Genomic DNA, 24,878 nt, shown 5'->3' on the forward strand with positions numbered 1-24,878 from the left:
GCCAGGTGGGTCAGCCGCCAAAGCACAGCGGCTACAATTAAACTAAACCCATTAGAATTGTGTTTGTGGTAACTTCACCAAGGACACAGTACTGAAAGTGAAACTTACACCTGGGCTGGTTTTTAGACAGTTATAAAGACACAAATATAAAACTAAAATATAAAGGATGTTCCTCATTCTTTGGGTAGAGTCTGTTTGGCTTGCATTGATATTTGCTTTTAAAAAAAGATATGCAGGAGGAAATGCAATGGAAATGATATGTTTTCTGCCAGAATTATTCAATGAAAGTCATGGGGGCTATTATTTGTGCATTTGAGTATAATAAATCATTGCCCGAACATGCATAATTTATTTTTCCACTGCTGCTGAAAGAGTGTAAATCATATTTCATAAAAACAACAACAACACAAACAAGTATGATAATAATAAACCAACACATTAGTTGAAAGGGCAATTGGTCATTAAGAGGTAAATGTTGATGGTTCAGTGGAGAGGCTGTTGAACAGTGACACCGCTGGCCTTTAGATTTGTCTGCATGCTGTTTGCTACTGGATATGAAAGCTGAAAGGGTAGACTCAGGAAGAGCTGTCGAAACTTTATGCTGCAAGAAACAAAACAAAACAAAAAGCCCTGCTGTTGGAGGTTGCAAAACAAAAGCGAAACAACAGTTTCGGGGCCCTTCTAACCCAAAAATGAGCTCGGGGAAAATGGTCTTGGCTTTATTTCCATCAGATTATCAAGTAAGAAAAAAAATCTTGCTGGGTCAGAAAAACAAAAATAATATCCAAAGTTCACTATCAAATATATATATCCTGGAAATACTTGTGCCTGCAATTTCCGGGCTTTGTGTTCAGCTTCCTGGTTGCTTGGGAGACTCGTATTTCCTGTCTTCCATGCGTCTTCTCATCTATTCATGGTGAGAAAGCACATAAACCAACTTCAATAAGAATTTGAACTAAAAACAAAATGTGACGGTAACTGAGGATAACATAAGTAGTCCAAATTTGAAATAAATTAGATTACGATGACCTACTCCAGGTGAAAATTCAGCTCGCCCTTCCTTTTGATGTGATTTTCATGTTTGATGTAACTCAAGAGCTATTTCCATGTCTTTGAAAATCAGAAAGTTCTCTTTGATGGAGCTATCAAAGGCAATTGCTGTGGTGTTTATGTGTGGTGGTGGTGGTGTGTGTGTGTTCGCCCCCGGTGCTGAGGTCAGAGAATGGTGTTTATGTTCCTACTGAGGCGTGACATTTTGAAAATGCACCATGCAAATTTCTTTTCCCTTGTGTTTTTCTCTCCCTGTTGCTTTCGTTCTCAAGTGTCACATACTGTATCTTCCTCCCCTCTGATCCACTTTTTTTCTTCTTCGCATCTTTCTGCACCTGAAATAGGAAATTTGCAAAGCTTTAAATATGCACACAGCAAGCTAGGTGTCAATCACCATATTGTTTTCATTACATGCTCCTTATCTAGCCTTTCCAGATGTGCGGGAGGGATGAGAAGCCATGGAGTCAGGAAGTATTCTCGCTGCTTTTGGCTGCAGTCTGATTTCTTCTACTGAGCTCTCCCTAGAGGCTGAGGTAGTTCTCCTCTTGTTCTCCAACCAAACGAAACTGATTGGCTCGAGGGCTGTTCCCTGCATGCCAGTCAACTAGTCTGACTTAATTAACCACTAATCTCTCAGCTGTCAGCTTCTGAGGCGGGAGCTGGAGTGACTTCAATCTCCCGTTCTTCTCTGTACTTCTTCCCAAGAGCTTTAGGGTCCCCAGTAGAAAAACCACAACCTAGCCCGCCCCGCTTAAAACAGATAACAGTGACATCAAAAATCCAGTATCATGCCGCTTTGACAGCCAGCAGACGTCAGCCACCCACAGGAAATTGAAAGCTGGGGTTGAGAGAGTGACAAGGCACTGCAAGTTTTTTGCTAATGTGTTAAAAAAAATGAAATAAAAAAAGCAAGACAAGTCGCCTGAGTCTGGTGGGAGTGGTTGATGGACAGCTGGGGAAAAAGATAATGAATTTCCCTCTGATTGAATGAAGGAGGGAGAGGAGGAATATTGATGTTTGTGGTTGTGTCTCTGTACTCTTTAATGCAGTCATTGCCAAGTCAGTCTTTACTGTTTCCCACAGGATACATAAGCAGGTATATAGATATTCATTGTCCCACAGTTCGAGTTTCTGAACTTTTTCTCGCTTTGGTAACCGGTGGGGTACTTATATAAACCTTTCCACTCAGTTGAGCACTCAAAGTGCTTTCTACTATAAATCTCATTCATCCCATCACACACATTCACCCAGCACTGTTATCTATAGCTAAGTGCTTTCTAACACACACACACACACACACACACACACACACACACACACACACACACACACACACTCTCTGATGCATTGGGGGCAACTCTGGGTTAAGTATCTTGTCCAAGGCATGGAGAGTCAGAGACCTTCTGATTGGTGGACAATCTACTCACTCTACCACCTGACTCACATCCACCCTATCAAACTGCCGGCTTTCCTTTCTGTATCGCTGTCAGCATTCTTACAGAAAGCAAGCACAGCTGTTCTATTTTTTTTGGATATTTTATTAACTTAAAGATGAATGAAGGCGCTGCTCTGTCTGAAAGTGCTGCCAGATGAGAAGAACGGTGGTCCATTCAGTTGCACTCCTCTGTTTGCTGTCAGCATGTCAACACAATAAATGTGCATTCATTCTTTTTGTATGATTTTCAACTTTAACATTTTTGTCCACTACCATCATCGTCCAACAGCATCAACACCCATAATTCGATTGCTTGGGATTTGTACACGTCCACATCTAGTTGACTGGACGTGTAAATTTTGCTGCCCTTGCTAGTCGGCAACAGAATTGCTAGTCGGTTAAACCTGTTGTTCCCTTTTTTAATTATGTACAACAGCAGTTGGTGGCTGAAAGGGACCTTGAAGCCTTACAGATGGTTGCTGCTCTCTCTCTCTCTGTGATGGGAAGTTGTAGACGAGCATGATGATAAGTAAACAGATGACATTTGTGCTTATTGGTGCAGTTTTGTTGTTTGTTTTTTAATAGGGGATGTAATCTATGTTGGCAGTGTGAGACCGAACTGGACGACAGAGATATGTAAAGGAATGTGACTGACAATTCCATATAAGCTCCTGGAATACACAAAATATTTGTTTGGCTAATGTTTAACTCCGTCCATTAGATTGTTATAAATGTTTTCTGTCTTTTTAAAATTTGTTGATAGTAGTCGACTTGTTTTTCTCGCGTTTAAACGGCTAATGAATTGGGATCATCTGAATGATTACCCACTAATTACAACTTCAGCCCACGGCATATTTTGGATGTTTTTTCACACTTTTTTGGTATATTTTTGTTGCACTCTGCTTCACCAAATCCCTTCATTTCATTGATTTGGTTTAAGCAAAATAAGGTGAATTAAAATGTACAAATTAATAGTAATTTGAAACTTTTTGCCTGGCTCATCCATATCCAGCTGCCTGCTGATGACACTAAATTATGCTCCCCAGATTTCTGCTTTAATGCCTCTTTACAATTTAGCCCGAGTGGAGATTAAAACAACTGATGCTACAGTGTTTAAACTACTGCTGCTTTCAGTTAATGCCACAGACTGACGCTCATCACAAGTCAGAAAGCTCTGAGGTCACCTTGAAAGTGAATCTTTCCCACCACTTTTTATTTACTGTACACAGCAAAGCTGTGAGTGTTGGCCTGCTGTTTATCTGCAACAGACAGGTGCGAGTAGGCTCATTTCGTGCGATTGCCTCCTTTTAAAAAAACTTTTTTTGTCCATTTCATCACCAACTTTGATCTTTGCATTCATATCAGCCCCTCTAGCTCTGGGCAATGTGATGAAACATATTAGCATATTTGTTGGATATGCCCTTTTATGTATGCTTGTGCATTACTTCAGCTTTTTTATGAGCCTACAAGGCAGGTTCAGTAGGAATGCTATGTCTAATATGTTTCTCTAATTAGATGCAATGTGTTGTTTTGAATGTTGCTCAGTGGGGAGCGGCATGAGGACTTCTGTAGTGCGGCCACACATTGCACACAAGTCTTGTTGTTTAATTACTGGATATCCACTTCCCCTGAGGTCCTGCTACTACTTTAATTCATCACTCTGCATCTTTCATTCCCTTTTCCCTCAGTTTTAGTCTTGATATTCTCTCACACTCTTTTACTTCCTCCTCTTGTATCTTTTTAACCCCTACCCCTTCATGTTCCTCATCTCTGCAGTACCGCTATGACATCTGTTGTTTCATACCCTCACGTACCTCTCCCTCATCTTCATACTGAATGTTATCCGACATGGCCACTGGCCCATCTGTGTCCCAATTAGGCATAAACAAACATTTGGACATCTCCCTCCTGAACCCCTCCCTTGTTTTGTTCTGTTCTGTTATTTTCCTTCAGTTATTCTCCTCACACAAGGACAGCACAAGTGTTTCATTATAATCTTTGTTCTCAGTGACCCTGACCATTTGAATGCAAAAGAACATTACAGGAATAAAGATAAAAAGGATTAACAAGGGAAAACATGCAGTTTTAGAAGCACGGATTTGGGAGAGAAGGAGTCAAATGGAAGACAGTGGGGTTAAAAGGTTACACAAATCTATCAGCAAAAACTGTTGATTGTGATTGGTGAATATTATTTTTCTAGAATAATTTACATGCTTTTAAATGTCCTTTTCCTACTTTCTTTCTGTCTAAAAGCTCATGTTTGCAAGTGATCCTAAGCTTTTCCTTCAAATGATTTATGTTACTTTTTTGCCAGAATCTTGTGAAATGTTGGGACTTGTCTGCAGAAACCCATGAAATGACCTAGGCCAACCAACCAGAGCCAGCCTTTTCAGTCTTGGCAGAACAATGGTCTTAAGAAGTAGATCATGAATAAATAAATAGTTCAGGATGGAATAATAGAGTCAGGGCACTGTGAGGACTGTTTTCAGAATTGATACGTCTTGCGGATCGCAAAGAGGTTTGCTAAAAAGATTGTTATGGGAACTTAGTAACCATAACATTGTGTCTCCAATAATATGTTTCTAAGTGTAAATGGGTGGGTGGAAGGGTTTAGTGGGTCATTTTGAATTGCGGTAGAGCGTGTTTAACGATGCGCTGCACGACAATCGACCAGCTGAGAGAGGCGCTGCTCATATTCCAAGTTGAAGCTGACTCGAAGGTGAACTAGCCAAAGGCAAAGTTGAAGACGGCTTCCATCCTTCACATATACATTTTGGACACATGCACATGGGTTTGCTGCTCTCAGAAACTGGAGATCTTAAACCAGAAGTTGCTAACCAAGTAGCCCAAGCTGCACAGTCATGCAGGCTCTGCAGAAGCTACTGTGGAAACGTCCTTCAGTCTCCAGATAAAACAAGCTCTGCATCCATAGTCCCTCAGTTCTCTGCGTTTTCCTGTTCAAGTCGTAGATGTGTCCACTAAACAAGAACCTGTGAGTCCGATTGGATGGATTCGCCTCTCAAGTGCTCAGAACAGCTGAGTGCATTTCACAGCAGATCTCAAAATAAGAATACAGTAACCTCCTGCCTCTCTGTGGCAAGTGCGATGGTCTGGACATTTTCAGCAGCTACCCGCTGACAATTCTACTAAAGCAGTCCAACAATTCAACCTTGCTGCAGGGATGGGTGCTGTACACAACTGCTGTATCGTCATCATCACAGATGAGTTAAAGAAGCTTGGCAACCCAATCCAGTGGAAACACCCAGCATCTTGCATCAGTTCTATGCATACACTACATGAAACCTGATGATATGAACTTGTGTTTTTATAACACCAAGAACAATTTTATTTATTAATTTTGAATGAATATTACATAACAAGCACATTTTTACCATTGAAAAGCAATATGCAGCCGTGTATTACATGTTGCATTCAGGCTGTTTCATTAAAAATTCCATCAGAGTTTGACAGAATGCGGTTGTTATTACATAACGATGTAAAATGTTATTACATCATATAGCAATATTGCATCATGCATTATTTCAAACTCGTTTTTTTCCTGTCAAACTCATACTGTGAGAGTATAGAGACACACACGCACTCAAAGAGTTTGGCAGGTGTGCGGACCTAAAAAGGCTTTTGTGAATTCAAAGCATGGGTGAGCTGCGGATGCATGTGGCAGGGTAAACAACAGGGCATCACAGGGTAATTCTTCTGAGGAACTGTTTGTCCATGCCTTACCATTACCAGGCAGGGACTGAAAGAAAATACAGCAGTCTGACTTTACTTTGATGCAAAGAAAGAAAGACATTAAAGGCTGGCGAGAAAGGGGCAGAGAATGTCAGGGGAGGTAGTCAATGAAATATCTTCACTGAACTGTTTATGTAGCATCTGAGAGAAGTTTATGATGCCTGATAATGATTGAACTCTGCGTGTTGCTGTAATTTAGGTAGTTTCACTGCAGTGAATTGAATCTGAGATGCTGTGTTAGTTCTGTATGTGTGTTTCTCTATCAGAGTGCATTCTGATTTATATTTTGCTTCTCTTGCATGAATTTATGTGTTTGTTTAGATGTATGTAAGCTTATGTGGGGGTGTGTTTGTGGGTATATTAATGCAAGAGCACACACACACACACATATATTTCCAAGCCCTCTCTTCCCTAGAGGTGCAGTGTAGATTATTGTGTCACAGCAGGAAGACGCTCTTTCTCAGCTCCATGTCTAATTAACTTTACGCCTCATTTTGTGTGTGCTTGTGTAGCGCACGCGTGTGGGCTCGGCTGCACATTGTGGCTTTTGCCAATGCTAAAAATGAGAGCGAATTATTTAAAATGAAAGTGAAATATTTAAAAGGAGAATGAAATATCGGCCTGGCATTGGAGCAGAAGGTGGGAGGCGGAGAACTGAGGAGGAAAGGAGCAAGAGGGCTGTCATGAGTGTGTGATCCTCTCAGTGGGTGAGAGAGTTGTGGGGTTGTTATTTTTGGGGAATGTCTAAAAGTGAAGGTGAAGAATCACCTATGAATCACTTTTTCTTGGCTTTACTACACAGGATACTCCTGTACTATATCTGCTATCAGCATGCGATCAGCTACTGGCAAGGCCTCATTTAGTTAATGTTACTATTCCTGTCAAGCTTTCTGTGCTTGCACTTTGAGTCATCTCATTTGAACCTGACATCAGGGATTTTTGTTGACTGAATTGCTCAAATGGTCACTGGTAGATTTTTGCTGCTAACTAGCTTAAACTGCTCATAAAACTTGAACCTGATGATGTGTTTTAAGGACTATAGAAGTCTTAAAAGCACCTTGTTCAAAGTGGTACTTCAAGGTCTGGCTAACACCCACTAAATCAAATGGATATGTTTTTCTTTTTAGCTTCCGTTTCTTTTCTACTGGGTTGCTGCATTTCTTAGCGTGTTATGTTTAATGTGCTCCTGCTGGTAAACACTTGTCATCGCTATAGACATGGAAAAAAGGAGCAGCATCATTTGTGTATGCATAGTAATGCAGGTTAGGTCTCCATCGACTATGATGTTTGCAGACAACACTGTGTTCTGCAGTGAGAGTACAGAGCAGGTGGATAAGAGCCTGAAGAGGTAGAAGTATGCTCTGGAGTCCTGGAACAGGGGTGGGGAACTTTAGGCCTCAAGAGCTGGTGTCCTGCAGGTGTCCTTCATCCAACACAACTGATTTAAATGGCTAAATTACTTCCTCAACATGTCTTGTCTCCAGAGACCTGGTAATGAACTAAACATTTGATTCAGGTGTGTTGACCCAGGGTGATATCTAAAACCTGCAGGACATCGGTTCTCGAGGCCTGGAGTTCCCTACCCCTGCTCTGGAGAGAAGAGGAATGAAAGTCAATAAAACCAAGACAAAATGCATGTGTGTGAATGAGAAGGAGTGAAGTTGCAAGGTGGATGAGCGGTTTAGAAACAAGTTAGAGAGACAAGGCTGAGATGGTTTGGATGTGAGCAGATGAAGGACAATGGATATATTGGACAACAAACCTGATGATGGGGTGAGATGGAGGCAGATGGTGATGTCTATGTGTTTGTTAGCCAGCACAATGACATCATGATATCTGATGTAAATGAGAACCTTTAGGGGTCTAATATGCACATGTGTGACCTGATTGACCTGATGGAGGAGTTCACAAACTAATAGATTACATATGTTATAATGCTGCTTTCTTCAGGTTTTACCCTGTGATTCAGGCCCGTTTAACTGGTTATTTTTTAAGGCAAATTAATCAGTGGTTTGGTTACTTGATTGCCGTGATTGCCGAGTTTCACTTTGTAAAGTAAGATGTGACTTCCAGTCTAACGCTCAAGATGAGATTGAATTGCACTTTATTTTTAGAATATTTTCTGACAGTTCAAAGCTGCTATCTGTTAACATGCAGCACAAGCAGAAACCCAAAAATGAAGACTCATTCTAGACATTTGCAGAATGCTTAGATCATTTGACTAAACTGTAAATTAGTTTTACAACCCATGTTATCGTCTGTCTGCTTGGGTCTTTTTGTCCCGCCTGACATCTGTTAAAGATCGTAACAATAAACTTGCTCACTGCCATCATAATCAAAAGATGTGGTGGCCAAAATTGCACAAGCAGAATTCATGTTGCGGTAATAGTTGATTGTGTTCAGTCCACATGTGCAGATACCGACACTGCACTGAATACAACTTTAGGTTCACAGCTAAACTGTCGAGGATCAGGCACGGACAGATGCTTCAGGAGTGATGGCGATAATGAGAAGTGGATGTCTTAATTGTTGTGCATGTCTGCGTAGAAGGTCTGTTTGATAGAGATATCATGCAGAGTCGGATTATATCCTCAGCATTACTTACTAAAATGTGCACATATTAACAATAGCAGACTCAGTGGGGTTCAATCATTCCGTAGAACCTCCTGTTGTTACTTGTGTTTTTACTCATTAATCACGGGTCCATTATGAATTCTTAAAGAACCTAAACCTGCAGCACAACACCCACTTTGGGGAATACAAAGACATCTCATGGGCATACACACACAAGAAAACAACTGAAGTACACACAGACGGGCACAGAATCACATAATAGATAGACACTGGAATACCAATGCATTTATCTAGAGACACACAGAAGTAGACAGAATCACTTGCATACACATGAACCCAGAATAACATACATGGAAACCACACATAGACAATGTGCTTGTGCTTTTAAAGTCGCAAATAAAGTACAGATCTAAAGATGCAAACAGATATAAATGCGTAATCATAACATATCCACGGAGTATTTTAGATCGTACAGTTGGTCAAACACTCACATCCAAAGACTCATTTGGTTATTTGCATGCATCACACAGCTTTTCCGCAGGGGTTGGGAAATCGATAAAAGCGCAATTCAATCACCTCTAACTTCTAGTCGATGCTTAATCTATCTGTGTTTTCTGCTTGAGATGTCTTTTGCTGTGGTGGCTGTCTAGCAGTGCTACAATCAATGTGCAACTCGTGTCACTGTTTCTCGAAAAAACACCCAACCAAGAAATAACAACTGCTCTGATATAGTCACTCACTAAGATATTTACAAAGATATTACAAGTCACATTATTTTGATTATATAGAATTTTTTATTTTATTTTTATTTTTTTGAATTGCAACAGTATTTCTTATTTTTAAAGGTAAATGAGAATGTAAGAGTAATTTTTAACACTGAAAAATACTTCAGAATTTGGATGCTTTTATACTTTCCTTCTAAGAGTTAAATGTGTAACGTGGTGAACAGAACAGTTACCAGAAACAGATGGAAGCAGCTGCTCTGACTCAGTCTAAAACAACCCGCTGACACCTGGGAAGCTCACTAATTAAAAAATGTCATCTTTCAATTTTTATTCTAAATAAACGTCCAGTTATCCAGGTGTATAAAGTACACGTGCACAATTATGGTATAAGGGACCAAGCAGTCAAAGGAAATGCATTTTCAATTTTTAAAATAAGTGGGCCCATGAACGAGATCAAATAGACAGACCTCTACTAAAAATTGCTTAATAACCAAGAGCCTTTTAGCTCAACATACTCTATATCCTAGCAGAGTAAACCATTTGCAAAGAGGGAAACCACAGGGTCAATATCTTCAATTAAGAAAACCTGTTCTCACCCATGTGGTCAAAGCATATGCTTCAGTCCATCTAGCTGACCTCTGCCTATAAACCAGCTCTAACCTCAGGTGTGTTGAACCAGCAGGCAGGTAACTCAAGAAAACGGAGTGCAAACAATTAATGCAACATATAGAAATCAGTAAAAAACAACAACCCTGTAAACAACCAAATGTAAGTGCCATCATTTAGTCATAATCTATATTACAACCAAATAATCCAAACTAAGTGTTCGCTAAGCAACTTCAGTGATGGATTGTTGGTGTAGCGTAAAAGCTTAAATCGCTATCAGATTTCTATGAATATGTGGTGTGAATGGATATTACCAAATAATGTCAATTGTGTGTGACCATCAGCTACGGCTAAAAATGACTATCATGATTATTTTGATCCATATTAAGATTCATTATCGCACTTATTCAATGATTTTCAGTAAGAAAATGTGTTTATTGCAGTCTTGTAAACATAACATCGCTTTCACATCCATGTTGTGTTACACTGTTGCTATGTACAAATATTTGGAGCGAAATAAAACTGCTCCTCTTTATTTATTCAGCACATTTCTTTGGAAAAAACCTGACAGGAAATTAAAAACTCAGGGCCCTGCTTTCACCTGTACACTGTGCTGCTTTCCTGCTACTTAAACCTTCTATTGCTGACAGATATGGTGTTTATTGACCTGACCTACGTGCACCTCCTACTACTTCCCTAAAAGTAAAATATAGTCTTTCGTTCCATTCATTGTACCTGATTGATGGATGTGAGTTCAACTTGTAGCAAGTACTTGACATCAGTGAGATCCTTCTCTTGTTCCCCAGCGTTTTGCGTACAGTGCAGGTTTTGCCACTTTGGAAAATAATTGCGCGAGGGAATAACATATCTTTTGTCCATTCAAGTTTTCCTGAAGCTTTCATTGCTCACCATGTTTAGTGGGCATATATCTTTGGCCGAATGCGATTGCTTAGGGATTTCAATGAGAGTTTGTGAACTGCACAGGCTGCACGGGCTTGCTTTTATGGATGTTTGATGTTGAATGATTCACTCTAAGAGCCAGTGCGCTGTCTTTCTTGGCCTTGATGCATTCATTGTAGAGCAGTTCGTGTTGTGTTTTCAGGCAGTTGAATAAGTTAGTTGGGTTGCTTTGCAGTACAAGTGCAAGTTTACAAGACTCTTTGCATATAATTTGTTGTTGGTTAACATCACTTACACTGGATTTGAAGTAACGGATGATGATCTGCTTTGAGGCTCTTCACTTTTGAATTTTGTTGTTTATCTTTTAACGTGGTGTTGGTCATCCGGATTACATCCAGGAAAGTTAAAGCTGCAGGGAACAGCTGTGATTGGCGCAGGCAGGCATTTGATTTTGTTAAAAGCTCAGAGAGGTTACTTTTATCTTTGCTCAGAGCCAAATTAGCATTTTCTGCAAGGCTATAGCTTCATATTTGTTTTCAACTTATTCAATTTTCATTTTCTTTCATGTTATATCAACACATGATTCTTAGCAATAATGTTCAGCTGTATATTTCTATGATGTGTTCCACATATATAGCAGCTACAGTTTTCTGTTGTTGAAAGTGATTTATACTTTCCTAAACTGTGACTCAGCCCCATAGTTTTCTAAATTGAAATGACTGTTGGCTCTCTCCGCCCACTCTGTGCTACTACAGCACAAAATGCCATGTCTGATGTGTGTGAAACAGCAGCAATTAGTGGGAAGATTCAATAAGTTAGCTGCTGTCAATCATGTGGAGCTTGGCTAACTAGAAATGAATGCGAGAGCCTTTCCCTGTTAGGGTCAGCCGGTTTTGTTATATGAGAGAATCTGCTGACCACACAGACCTTTAATGACTCAAGGTAAGTTCTTTTTTTCAAAGTAAATGAATTTGTTGTTTATGCTGTTGTGCTCATTAGGTTTCTTAATGCTGCCTGCATTAGTTACAAAAACTGCCACTACCGTCTCGGCTGCAAACTAGTGTGAACCCTGCAGTCAGAGCTCAATGTATTGCAAATCCTCATTTAACCCCTGCTGCTACATCATCAAGCTATCAAACAGATCTGCAATAACTGCTTACAAAAACTTACCATTAAAAAAGAAGCCAACTGGAAACAAATCATATGCTGTCTGGTCAACAGCTGGTGTTTGCGTTTGCTAATTTATTTTGTTGGTAGCAGCGCTTTACAGCTTTTTATGACAGGAATACAGCTGAAGGACAAGTGCTGCATTTTCAAGTACCGTGCCACTGAAGTGAATATCCACCCTGAGATAGGCGAGTTATAACATTAAAACAAGCATAACATTCATTACAAAACCGATGGTTCAGAACCGTAAAATGAGCACTTATCCCTGTAAAATTATCCCAAATACCGTAATAGAATCAGCAGAGCAGCTCTCCACTGATAGCATAATCAAGCCTTTGAAAGCAGACCTTTTCTTTTATTTGCAAATTGAGGCAGAATTGTCAGAGATCACAGGAACAGTATGACATGGGTTAATCCCCTTTTCACAATGGATTTTTTTTTATCTCCGTAGGAATTATGTAGAGCCTGCGTTGTTGCTTGTTGTTTAGCTTGTTTACCAGCAACCATCCAGCCTGCCAGCCGGCGGTCTCTCAATGGAATGTTCTGGAGAGTTTCTGGAGCGAGGCCAGTCCCCCCACACAGCACCCACTGTCTCCCATCTCACTGCTCCGAGAGCTGCACAAGCTGAGGATGGGACGGCCAATAAGGAAGCCAGAGACCGTGTGCATGAATGTGCGCGTTTGTGAGCGAGACTGAGTCGGACCCCTGTAGTGTCAGTGCTTGTTAAACCGTTGCGCTTTCAAAACCACTGGCCTGGTTTCCATCAATGCGTGTGTTCGCCAGGGGTGAAAGGGATATTTAGACCTCCAGGTTAAGTTTCAGTTCCACTACTGCATAGTGATGGGATTTCCGGCTCTTTTTAGAGATCCGGCTCTTCAGGTTGTTTTGTTGCTTTAATTAATTTATTATTAACAATAATATAAAATTATGCACAAAAAGAATTACTAACATAAAAACAAGTGGTTTTATTTATATATGTTTATATATAAATATATGCGGTGGCCCCTAGAGACAAAACACGTACAAACTCCAAAACACATTTCTAGCATGAACTGAACTTCCAAAGCCGAGCTACTAGATCACTTAAATTACACAATTGAAAGCATGTGTGTATTGTTTGTGTATTTATACACAGGCACTCATATATATATTCAAATAATTTAAAAAAAAGTTCATTTACCTGTTATTACCACACACCAAATCCGGTCGTTGGTACTTGCTGGCTTGTGTAGCCACAAGATAACAAAGGCTCAACACTGCGCCCAGCATCCTGGAGCACTTCTGTTGTCTTTTGTACATGTTTTGAGTTTTTATATGCTTCTGAGTTTTTACGTGCTTCGGAGTTTGTACGTGTTTTTACGTGTTTTGGAGTTTTTACGTGTTTTGGAGTTTGTACGTGTTTTTACGTGTTTTGGAGTTTGTACATGCTTCAGAGTTCGTACGTGATTTGAAGTTTGTATGTGCTTTGTCTCTAGGGGCCACCGTAAATATACTTTTATTTATTCACTCCACATAAAATGTAATAAATAAATCATATAATACAAAAATCAACTATTCACATTTCAAGTTTTAACTATTTAAATTTTCAGCTTTTTCCTTTCACAAATTTAAAGTGAAAAGAACACAAAACACTGCAAACCACAACACAATTAAATATAAATTATAATATGAAAACTAAAAGAACATGCATATTCTCTGTCAAATGGACCTGCATGAATAAACTTTCCCAATCCTTTATCATCTGCAACTGAAAATAGTTGTGGATGATTACTATACCTTTCTAATGTTGTTGTCCCTGCCTCTCTCTCTCTCTGGCTCTGTTCCTGTGCTACTGAGTGTAACTACCGCCCCTCCCCCCTCTGCCCAACGTAAAGCACAAGGCTCGCGTGCAGAGTGAAGCGGAAAAAAAGTGCGAGAGAGAGGCTGAGAGAAAGAAAAAAAAAAACCCACGTGACGGCTCGCGATAAGGAGCCGGCTCGCGTCGTTCACGTCAAAGAGCTGGCTCTAAGAGCCATTTCGTTCGCGAACGACCCATCACTACTACTGCAAGCTCTGCATTCGAGCTGCTGTTTGTATAAAAGTTATCAGCGTGATCCTTCGTATTTTATACCACAAATTAAATGACAGCATGAAAAGGGCATCGATAATTAAAGGATTTTTGGGTGTGCTCCTCCATAGAACACAAGAGAGATTGTGTTTGAATCACAATTATAATTGTTGTTGTATAAAATCAGCGAAAGAAACAAACCATGAATTTTAGTAGTCATTGCATTTGTAATGTCCGTTTAATTTAGGTATCAACTCAGACTTCACATTGACAGTAGAGTATATAGTTAATTCTAAGTGCCACAATATTTATCTAAGACTGGCTGACCCTTGCTGAGCTTGCAGCTGAAGAGCGCTGGTGTTATGTATCAAAAGAGGCTTTGAGTGTAGATGATAAAGATGACATGCTGTTTAGCAGCCCAAATTACAGTGCTATCACAAGAAAAGAAAAAAAAAGTAAAATCCACCGTTTGTGTTAGAATTCCACTGAAAAATACCATCTGTTTTATAGCTTCGTTGCTTTTCTATCATTTATCATGTCAAACCTCATTGGCAGGAAGGAGTTTTAGTTAAAAAGAAAAAAAAACATGTAAGAAATTACTTTGATCCAGAAGCAGTGTCCTGTTTACACATAAATATCACTATCAGCCCAGGCTTAAAATGCCGAAGAGATAAAACTTCAAGGTTAGCTTGAGAGTGGAAAATGGTGCAAAAAATGTTCCCTGTAACAACCAGAATGTTTTGCAGTCTGCTCCTTCTGAGGCTGGGCCACACAATAACAATCTGTTATTGAACAGGTTTGAGTCTAGTTGGGGGCTAGCCTACAAAAATCAAAGACATATATGAAGAAGAAAAGTAAGATAAATGAATGTAGATACATTTTTATAATGATAGAACTAGGTTTGTCTGTCCCAAAGTAACAGGAATCAACATTCTTATTACTTTGGCCATATGACATATGACACATGTTAGCTCATACACAAGTTTGTGGTATAATATATTGAATGAAGACTATTGGATTTAAAAGCTGAAATAGAATGCATCATTTCTGCTTGATTAAAGACTTGTGTTTCTGAAATGCAAGCAATTAATCTGATAATCAGCTGGTAACTGGTGAGATCCAGTATATCTCAGTATATCTCAGAGAAAATAGTTCACAGCTAATTTAGAATGACCAGTTAGCCTATGCCATGTCTTATATCAAATCTCATGTCGAAATGGAACAATTCAGATTTATCAGCTTAAAGTTTTATGAAAAGGTAAACTAACTGTACTAATTTGTGAAGGATACAAATCACTTCTGAGTGTAGTAAATGGAACAGGAACCAATGTTGTTGCTATTCTCAAAAGTCTTTTGTTAGAAAAGAAAACCTATGGTTGCATTATCACCAGCCCGCTGTCTGGGGGAGCTGACCTTTCGCCGTCCTTGAAGAGACAACAACCTTATAGTGAACTTCAAAGGCCACCGCGGGGCTGCTGCAAGCTGTAACCTTTGTCATTCCTTGTTGTACCAGTGATGCAGGCGGTTGAGAAAACTTGCATTACTCACATTGCTCCTGTTAACGTAGTTCATCGTAGCTATTTTTAGTGGAGAAATTGTTCTCTATAAAAAGGCAGTGTAGTAACACAGGAAGCAATAGCTGAACCCTAGAGACAAGGGTGACACTGCCTTCAAAGTAATGAGACTAGAAAGAAAATATACAATCAAATAAATGTGCTATATTTTTAGACAGATGGGGAACTGTATGAATGCTGGGCAGAATTTAACAACTTTTATTATTTAGAACAAAGTAAAGATTAGACGATTATTATACGATTAAATATGAATTTGTATTGAAAAAGCTTTTTTCTTCTCTTTTTCTATGATCCTACAGATTTATCTTGCGACCCGTGTCGGGCAGGAGCTCTAAGCTTAGTGACTCAGGAAGCCAATAGCTTTTAAAGTCTGTCGTCATGCCTGTTATCTGAAGTCTGGTTCATGCTCTGCTTTTTTGACCATAGAAACAGGCTATAAAGGGGAGAGAACATTATATCAGTGGAGGAAACTTGGCATTGAAGGAAACATTTGATTCTGGGAAATTCACTTATAGGTTTTCAAGCATTAGATGAGAAGATCAATAACGCTCTCAACTTTGTCCATTCAGTGTAATATAGAAGCCAAGAGATGATCGGGTTTGTTAGCATAAAGAGGAGAAAATAGAGGAAATGGCTAGCCTGGCTGCTTAATGCTAAGTTGGGGTAATTGTATTTTGTGTCCAGCTTTAAGAACTGCATGTCCATTAGCCTTTAACCAAACACAGTAGTATACATATTCATAATTGTTTCTAATAGCATCCAAATAGTTGTGTAAATCCTAAAGTAAAGGCAACTATCCATACTGACCTATTGTGCATTTAATATGGATCGAAATAAACAAATACAGCCACATACCCAACAACAATAACAATGCGCCTGACTCACACAAACTCACACACACAGAAAGATGTGATAGGAATTCCACTAAATTATCTACTGCTAAGCAAATTCCAGACATTCCATACGTCTCCCACAAAAGTGTGTGTGTGTGTGTGTGTGGGGGGGGGTGTAGGTTGTGATGTGTTTGGGTCATTGTAAATCCTGAGGTCACTGTGTGTCTAGATCAATTGGGGTCACATGCTTTGCAGTTTATTTTGTAATGTGTGTGTGCGTGTGTATTGTGTGCCTGGTCGAGCTGTATGTGTGTGAGTGTGTTTATGTGTGCTTGTTTGTTTTGTTGCGATGCAGAGAAGCGGGCGACCTCGTAAGAGTCTGTGGTTGATGGTGTTTCTGCCTGGAAGCAGTAAAACTGATCAAGTAGGGACGAATGCTTGCAGACACATGCACACACTGATCACTGTTGCCCTGCAGCACACACACAGCCAAACACACGCGCACACACAAACCAACATATTTAAAATATGACTGTTTCTATTGATATAAGCCCTTGTGTTTTGTCCTTTTATTGAGCAGTCTGTGTTACAGGAGCTTATATACTGATCTTATGATGTTATACAGGATCTCATATACTCCACACAGAGAAACAATCACATAGAGAAGCGTTAGATTTACTGGTCCAATGAGGCCTAAATTTTATAAACAAAGACACAATAAGATAAGCCATAACTTTTCAGATTTGCAGGATCGCTGTACATCAGTGATTCATGGCAATCACTGAAGTGCCCTGAATGGGAATCACAGGACAAATCAGAAGTAATGAAACATAAATCAGGATAAGAAAGGCAGAAAAAAGTAGCGCAACAATAAATAGTTTCTTCTTTTTTTTCGTATCGCTTCCCTAATCTTTGCCAGATGGCTTCTGTACTCTACGAGCGACTCACACACACAAATAGGCAGGTTCAATGTAGTAATCTGAGTAACTGAAAAGCCTTCAGAACACCAAGCTGTTGTCTTCCTTTAACCACTGCACCACATGTAATCACCTCATGCCTGGTGTCTTGTTTGGAAAACACATGCAATCAGTCAGCATGCATTAGTGGAAGGACTCGTGACACTGCATGCACAAATGTTTTAGCCTTTTTCCATTTGTGCTATGCTCTATGTTGGAAAAATATCAGGAATGGAGAATATGGTCAGAGCCAGAAAGACCCAAGGAGTACATTGAAATGATCTGTACAATGGGGATAAAAACAACAGGGCATATAAGAGTTATATATATGTTATGTGTGTGTATATATATATATATATATATGTATATATATATATATATATATATCTATATATATATATATATATATATATATATATATATTCTTGGATGAATGAATCCAAGAATCCAAGAACATCCAAGAATACATTGGGAAGATGGCCCCAACTGACCGAGTGCTCAGTGCTCAGTGAATACCTCAGGCAGCAGAAACCCAAGAAAGAGGAGGGAGACGAGGAACCATCATGGAAGGACAGGCCCCTGCACGGTATGTACCACCGGCAGATAGAGGAGGTGGCTGATATCCAGAAATCCTACCAGTGGCTGGACAAAGCTGGACTGAAAGACAGCACAGAGGCACTAATCATGGCAGCACAAGAACAAGCTCTGAGTACAAGATCCATAGAGGCTGGGGTCTATCACACCAGGCAAGACCCCAGGTGCAGGCTGTGTAAAGATGCCCCAGAGACAATCCAGCACATAACAGCAGGGTGCAAGATGCTAGCAGGCAAGGCATACATGGAACGCCATAACCAAGTGGCCGGCATAGTGTACAGGAACATCTGTGCCGAGTATAACCTGGAAGTCCCGAGGTCAAAATGGGAGATGCCCCCAAGGGTGGTGGAGAATGACCGAGCTAAGATCCTGTGGGACTTCCAGATACAGACGGACAAAATGGTGGTGGCTAACCAACCGGACATAGTGGTGGTAGACAAACAGAAGAAGAGGGCCGTAGTGATCGATGTAGCGGTTCCGAATGACAGCAATATCAGGAAGAAGGAACACGAGAAGCTGGAGAAATACCAAGGGCTCAGAGAAGAGCTCGAGAGGATGTGGAGGGTGAAGGTAACAGTGGTCCCCGTGGTAATCGGAGCACTAGGTGCGGTGACTCCCAAGCTAGGCGAGTGGCTCCAGCAGATCCCGGGAACAACATCGGAGATCTCTGTCCAGAAGAGCGCAGTCCTGGGAACAGCTAAGATACTGCGCAGGACCCTCAAGCTCCCAGGCCTCTGGTAGAGGACCCGAGCTTGAAGGATAAACCGCCCGCATGGGCGTGCTGGGTGTTTATATATATATATATATACATACATTGGAATTTTTTGTTTAGTTTCTTCTCAGAGCGCAGCTCAAACACAACAGGGATGCTCTATTTATTTCAGATAAAGGTCACCATTCAACATAATCAAAACTAATTTTAATGATGACATTTCAATCTACACTTAGCTCTCAGTAGGTTAGCTCTGTGATAATAAAGCAAATCTTATGATGTCATGAACCTTCACAATTCTTGAACATAACGAGCGCACAAACACGTACCATTACAGAGACAGGGCCTGTTCTTCGTACCGCGCTAAGTGAGTTAGCTGGATGAGATTGTTGACGATTTCGCGTGATCCTGGATCGTTCGGTTCCCCGAAGCCCATCCGGGACTTGCTGTCATAGCAACAGAGCCGTAAGCGTAAACCTGCTGGGGAGCAGGTTTACTTTATGTAAACAGGATTAGATCGCGGCCACGCAGGTATGTCCGCGTCATTCATACGAAAGCAACAGCGATATTCCACCACTGTTTCACCATAAATAAATAACATCAATGTAACTAAAGATAATGCAGCACTTGATCCTTTTATTGATGTCACACAGATACATACAGGTCATTCCCTAAAAAAGGGAAATGTACTATTAACATTCTATTACATGTATGTGATTATTACAGATGTAATTCATATTTCAGAGTAGTAATTGTAAATTACTTCGTGTAATCAAGATGAGAGACCACGGCTATAAAAGCGAAGGTGGATTTGGGAAGTCTGTCGCAGTCATATCCTGTCCGTTTACGCGAGCAACCCATTGCGGAAGGTGCAAGATTGATAAGGATAGTCCTCAGAATTCAGCGTATATTGCGGGACAGACAGGATCCTTTAGCTCAGCGCGACAGTGTGCTCATAGAGAGATATCGATTTTCCCGTGAGGGTATTATTCACTTAACCAACTTGTTGACGAGGGGGTGCAGGACCACCACCTGTCTTTTTTTTTGCTCTGCCCTTTTCTTGGTTGCTGTTATGAACAAACAAACAGAGTATTCCAGGGTCTCTTTCCAAGAGACGACAAGCAATATAAGTGATAAATATTACCATTCTGTAGAATATTCTTATATTTCACTTTTACTTGTTCCCATGTTCTAGTGGGTCCTGTTGTGGCTCTAATGTGAAAGGGGATATAATATAACATATTATAATATAATATAATGTAATATAATATTGGATAATATGGTGTGATATGATAAATCTACCCTACCGCCTACTGGTGTTGGCCAGAGGGGCCGATGGCGCAATATGGCAGCCTGGCTTCTGTCAGTCTGCCCCAGGGCAGCTGTGGCTACAACCGTAGCTGCCTCCACCAGTGTGTGAATGTGAGAGTGAATGAATAGTGGCATTGTAAAGCGCTTTGGGTGCCTTGAAAAGCGCTATATAAATCCACTCCATTATTATTGTTATTATTATTATTATTAAATTACTTACGAGTTTGATTTGTCAGCAACTTTCTGCCAGCCCTCTCTCCTTGCTTTTGCAGCCTTTGCAGTGTTCCCTTGCGTTTTAATTAAACTCTGAAACTCCTGAAATCCCTCACTCAAGAGTTCTTGCTCTGCTGCCGAAAAATACCGAGCGCGCTCCTTCGACATTTTCGCCGACCAATCAAAGAGTTGCCGATCAATGTTTCTACTATCGATGCGTAGCCCCTGTTGGGCCACCCAGTGATCTCACATTACTTCATCCAGCTATACTAATCGTCAACAACAGGTGTGTTCGGGGAACCGGAATAGCGAGCTCAGAGTTAGTGCGATGATTTGGTCTTGGATGTTTCATTTGATCTTGGATGTAGTAAGCGACGTACGAAGCACAGGGCCACAGTCTGGCACCAGATCCATTCTGCAGAACCACAATCATCATCAAGAAAAGCAAGGACTCTGGGACGGATGCTGTCCCCTGCATCATTACAACAGTTTGGGGTTGAATGACAAAAGTAAAAGGGAGTAAGAGGGAGTTTTTCCTTCCCACTGTCACCAAGTTTTGCTTAAAAGGGGTCGTCTGATTGCGTTTTCTCTGTGTTGTTGTAAGGACTTTACCTTACAATATAACTGTTGGAATCAACATTCTTATTACTTTGACTATATGACATATAGGGCTGCCACGATTAGTCGACTAGTCACGATTACGTCGACTATCAAAATCGTCGACGATTAATTTAATAGTCGACGCGTCGTTTGAAGCATGATCCCTTAAAGACGCAGGAATAAGTAGTAGGATTTAGGAGTGTAATAACGGACTGAAACAGAAGATGGCAGCACTGCATGTACAAGGATGCCAGCTGCCATTAAACCCCGAAGAAGAAGCTGTGTCCCAGAATTCATAGCGCGGCCCAGCTCAATTTCCAACAATGGCGGTAGCTAGTTAGTTTTAATATTACTCTTATTATTCTTTCTAGGTCACAAAATAAACATTTATCATATTTTCAGGCGAGAATGTAGCTGTGTAAACCTCAAATATCTGCTGAATTTATCAAGACCCCACTTATTTTCAAAAGCGCTCCGACGTTTTCGGAGGACGTCTGTTACCCACCAGCTCGATAGCTTGCCGGGCTTCAAGGCTCACTAGAGCCGGTGAGAACACCGGACTCCTGGCAAAACGTCTTCAAACCCACCGCCGTGTTTCGCTACTCAGGTTAAACATGATATATAAGTCATTTAGATAACTTAAAAATGTTATTGTTTGGTTTTTTCTGTATTTTATTTGTTCCTGAGTAAATCGGTTTGGCTGAGATTAAAGTTAAAGTTTTTACACAGACGCATGCTGGTGCAATAAGCTGTACGTTTTACGTCCAATGGATGCATGATCTGATTAGTCGACTAATCGCAAAAATAATCGGTGACTAGTCGACTATCAAAATAATCGTTGTGGCAGCCCTAATGACATATGACACATGTTAGCTCATACACAAGTGCGTGGTATAATATACTGAATGAAGACCATTGGATTTAAAAATAGAATAGAATGAAATAGAATGCATCGTTTCTGCTTAATTAAAGACTTGTGTTTCTGAAATGCAAGTAATTAATCTGCTCTCTGTATTAAAAAAAAATACATGAAAAGTTATTTTCATGCACCAGGAGTAATTACCCGTTTTGTTACACACAGCTACAGGAGAAAATGAAAGGCATTTTCTTTAAAGGTGTACCTCTGCAATTCTGTAAGTTCTGAACATGCTACTACCTATTGTATCTGTGGCCTAAATAAACACCCCAGGGAGTTTCTTTAGGAAATATTGCTGCTGTCCTTAGAGCATGAAGAATTAGTGCTTGAAATGCAAACTCCTCGGAGCTGCAAGGCCTGTGCCACAAAGAAAAACTATAATCCCCCACACTAGAAATGAAAAAATCCATGGCGGCCTCACACTGAGGTTCTTATATAGATTACTTGAGTATTTTAAGGATTTAATCAGGGGCCGACGGTGCTGCGGCTTCTTTCTTTCTTTCTTTTTTTTGTTCATCTGCTGTAGCGTCTAGCTCACTAATCTTTAGATCTCGGGAAACACTGCATCACTCATTACAACCAGGTAGGGACTAACAAGTGTGAGCTCGCACACAAACACAGACGTACATAAATATGCAGATGCGCTGAAATCCTTGCCCACGCGTATGCTTGTTTATGTGCGACTCCTTGGGCTGGTGTCAGGGCCCTGACTGATGAAAACACAGCAGCGGTGTTGGTGTCAACGCCATAAAACAAAGGCTGCAGAGTAGATGAGCTGCCATCCGTACCTTCAGTGATGGATTTCACCGAGTGCACATTTGCTATTGAAAAGAGACCAGTTAGTCTGCCCACTGCTCCTTCTCCTTCTTTCCACCCTGCTCGCTTTAATTCTTGCACTTCTACCCTCTTCCTGCATCACAGCGCGTTTTGTCTTTTGCATTTTCTGTCCTCCTGTTGCAATGCAGCCATTTTTTATCGTATCCTCTGTCTTCACACTTTTATTTACAGCGCTCGGTGCCCTTCAGCCATCTTCAAAGTTGAATGGCTCACGTTTATGGCCCCTACAAAGGGAACACATCTGTTCTCTGCCTATCCCACACTGTCTGTTTCAGTGTAGTTGGTCCTCTCTCTTCTCCGCTCCACTTGTCTGCACACGTCTGTAGCAAGCCCACTTCAGACCGTCTTTTGTCCATTCAATATCCTTCACCGGTGAAAGGGTCACAGCAAGCTCCCATATCCTTTAAACCCTCTCGAAAATATAAGCCCTGTGTGTGTCTACCAAATATGTTCCATAGGTGAAAACCGTCAAGCAGAACATTTTTAGATGTTAGCTTTATTTCCTTAAAAATATATATTTTTCCCATTTTATCTGAGGAATGTCATTTCAATTTTCACCATCCAGGAACACCTGCAGATTTTGTTATTTTCCTTTTATGTGTCCAGACGTCATGCTTGTGCTCGAGTCTAACAGATTGCTTAATAATAACAGTCTACATGGACAGATCAGTGTTAAGCTGTACTTGATCATGACTCACAGTTTTGCGATGGCATTGGGTGCAGAACACATCTGAATGAAATATGCAAAAACCCCTAAACCGTGTGACTATTAATAGAGGATGAAATATCACAGAAGCAGATTATGTTCACACTAGGGAGTCTCAGCAGAGAATTTTCCTCAACGATCTTAAGTAGTCCCACTCAACAATGCATAACAATCCCCCTCTCATCAGAAAAAAAGTCTGTCTGAGTTAATATCGTGCAATTATAGCGCATGTTTCACTTTGGTGTTTTGCAAATCATGGAGGAATAAAATTACAAGTGATGTTTTCATTCATGCTAAATCTTTGTATACTGTTTTCCATTTTTTTAATGTTCTATATGTAATAGCAGTGCAGTTTAAGATTTGCAAGTCCTCCAACCAACTGGAAATACCCCTGAACATGAAACAAAGTTAGTGAGAAGAAGAATAGTGATCTGAAAATAGTTAAACTACGAGACCAAAAACCTTTTTCTTTCAGATGCTGACCACAGCATATCATCCGCCTGCATCTCACGCTACCTCTAGCTTCCTCCTCTGTCACACCAAACCTCTGCATATCTTCCAATATCCGTTATCCCTCCTCTGCACATATCCGAGTCATCTCAGCCTTGCCTCTCCCCAAACCGCTCGACCTGAGCTGTTCCTCTGCATTTTTGTTATGCCACAATCTCCAAATCATCTGAAATATGTAACACTCCACTGAATGGAAATATGAAAAAAGTAGATTCCAATCTAATTTTCACAATGCAGTGAATGTAGAATTTGCTCAACAGTGGTAACAGTGGCCTCTGTGGCCACATGTGGTAATGACAGGATTCTGTAAAAAATAACATTCGATTAACAAACACAAATCCATCATCTCTATACCCCCCTGCAATTTTAAAATTCATATCAGGCAATTTAGTGTTAGGTGTGCATCCTCTGAGTTACACTTGCTTCCCAAAAGTCATTTCACTTAGCACCACTCTCCTTCCCACCTTGCCTTTCGCATCCTGAGACGTGCAAACTTGGTGCAAACCAACTACAAGGAACTTCTTACTGCTGTGTTTCCAAACAAGGGTTTCTCCACCATGTACTAAGTTATGTTTTGCTTGGGAATCAAATGCATACTTGATCCAGTGACATGTAAGGTTTCTCTTTTCAGTTGGATGGTTGATGCTAATCAGAGAGTAGTCTATGAAAATGTATTTATGACGCGTCGATTTCCACTGGTTTTCTGTGTCCAGGAGTTTCGGCCCACCTGGAAATCGACTGTCACGCAGAGTCTGATTTACTACTTACTTATGTGTGTGAAAGTTTGCTGGAAAAGGTAAAGGAATAGTCACCCGACTGTGGTTATGCTAACCTTTAGCTCTGGTAACAGCCCAGCTGGCTT

At 40.5% G+C, this 24,878-nt stretch overlaps 1 protein-coding gene and 1 long non-coding RNA gene across 5 annotated transcripts in view; one reads left to right on the forward strand and one right to left on the reverse strand.

Moving 5' to 3' along the window:
• ext1c (exostoses (multiple) 1c) overlaps positions 1–24,878 on the forward strand; it is a 92,921-nt gene that overhangs the window by 38,722 nt on the left and 29,321 nt on the right. The window lies entirely within an intron of this gene.
• LOC309699660 lies at positions 455–14,091 on the reverse strand. Of its 2 annotated transcripts, XR_014274425.1 has the most exons (4): positions 13,984–14,091; positions 1,333–1,385; positions 823–907; positions 455–601 (listed from the first exon to the last, which is right to left on the reverse strand). It is a non-coding gene; the product is annotated as an uncharacterized lncRNA (long non-coding RNA). The 2 variants fall into 2 exon arrangements; XR_014274426.1 differs by having other exon boundaries at positions 455–907.

Source organism: Aulonocara stuartgranti, assembly GCF_965226115.1.
Source record: "Aulonocara stuartgranti genome assembly, chromosome: 22".
Classification (NCBI taxonomy): domain Eukaryota; kingdom Metazoa; phylum Chordata; class Actinopteri; order Cichliformes; family Cichlidae; genus Aulonocara; species Aulonocara stuartgranti.